The sequence below is a fragment of the Solanum pennellii genome, chromosome 10 (genome assembly GCF_001406875.1).
Source record: "Solanum pennellii chromosome 10, SPENNV200".
Classification (NCBI taxonomy): Eukaryota; Viridiplantae; Streptophyta; class Magnoliopsida; order Solanales; family Solanaceae; genus Solanum; species Solanum pennellii.
This window is the reverse complement of record NC_028646.1, coordinates 24371180-24373068: the sequence shown is the minus strand read 5'-3', so window position 1 is coordinate 24373068 and position 1889 is coordinate 24371180.

The following is a 1889-nucleotide window of genomic DNA, read 5'->3' as shown; positions in this document are numbered from 1 at the left end:
ATATTTCCAACATTTTTCAAATATAAATACAACTTAGTTCTTAGATCTTTGGTGACAATTCAAATTAGACATCATAATTTACGTTATTGGGCCCGTGCATAGCACCAGCAATACTCAACTTATATATATATATATATATATATATATACACACATACATAAAAAATTTTTATTCTTCTTGGAGAATGAAAGTTGGAGTTAAATATTTAGGCCTTTAAATTTACAACAAAGAATAAAAATAAGTAGAATAATAAATTTTGAGACGTTTTAAGTTTTTACAATGAATAATAGATATAAATGGAGGGAGTAATAATTGACACTCTTTTAATAATAATAATAAATTAAAATATAGTGAAATTTATCTTAAAAAAAAATAAGAAAAGAAGATGTAAAATCATTGTTTTTTTTTTTTAAACCAAAGTATTGCATATAATGTTTATAGGTTCTTTAGTTTTTCATTAGAATTATAACAATACTCAAGTTTGTTGTCAATTTTTTTATTCATAGTTTGGATAAGCTTCTTTTCTTTTTGTGAATTATCAAATTTTCGCTCTATAATTAAAATGCTTCTAATCGTAGTGTCGTATTTAGGAATGCACTCCGGCATACAAATAAGCAGTAACATCGAGTACATAATATTCGTTTTAGAATGTTGCAAAAAATATTATAATAAAAATTTACAAGAACTAACTATAATTTGACCTAATTAATTATGTATGTAAAACTATAGTCATATAAAAAAAAAGAAAAAATGGGATAAAACTTACCCCACCGAGTGTTCACAACAAATCAATACATGCATGTCATGTATTCAAATTTATAGTTCATTTTACTAAATTATGATTAATTTACATGTGTTTTACTTTATTAAATTGCATAATAATGAAAGTTGTATTACCTTAGTGTAAACACCCGATGCAGGTATGTTTTTTTCCAAAAAAAAAAACCTTTATATTTTAAATTCTTCAATAAAGTATATAATTGAAATATAGAGAATGAGAAAGAAAACTAAAATATCAAATTACTATAATAATAATTTTACTATAAGACTCTACGTTATCCTCTTTCAAAATTCACAATTTTCTCTACTTTTATATCTTCCTCAACTTTCTTCACCTTACAAGCACAAATAGTATATTATGAAATTGTTAGTTACTCTGTGATTTTATTAGGATTGAGTTTATTCAAATTAGTTTTAAAGATTAGTTAAATTGACTAAATAAAATAAATAACATCACATATTATTAAAGTAAAAAATATAATTTTAAAAATTAAAAGAAGCATTTTTTACCAATAGATTCTTTACGACTTTGTTGAAAGTAACCATATGATGTGATGATGAGCATTTCTTCCTCATTCTAATGTATAATATGGTGATGGAGAAGTCAAAGATAACTTTAAAGACAAAATTGTGTGGTGGATCCTTACATACTTGATTGAGATTGTAAACTGGACCTTTCTACTCTCCAAAGTTTCAACTAGATACTTCAACTCACACAAAATAGAATTTTTAAACCCTTATATCAATCAATGTTCCTCAATCGATCTGACATGAATAACACATCATATCCACATAAAAGAAACGGCCATGTCATATTCATCTCATTAGCTTAATGGTCACAATGCTACTTTTATATATTTATTTTAGGTCTGTCACGACCCAAAACGGGCCGCGACTGGCACCCACACTTATCCTACTATGTGAGCGAACCAACCAATCCAATTCCCAACATTTCAACCATAAATAACAAAATATAATGCGGAAGACTTTAACTCATTAATGAAAATCGATTAAATAACTTATAAAAACTCAATACTATTTATTCCCAAAACCTGGAAGTCATCACCACAAGAACATCTATCCTCAAATTACTAATCTAAGAGTATCTA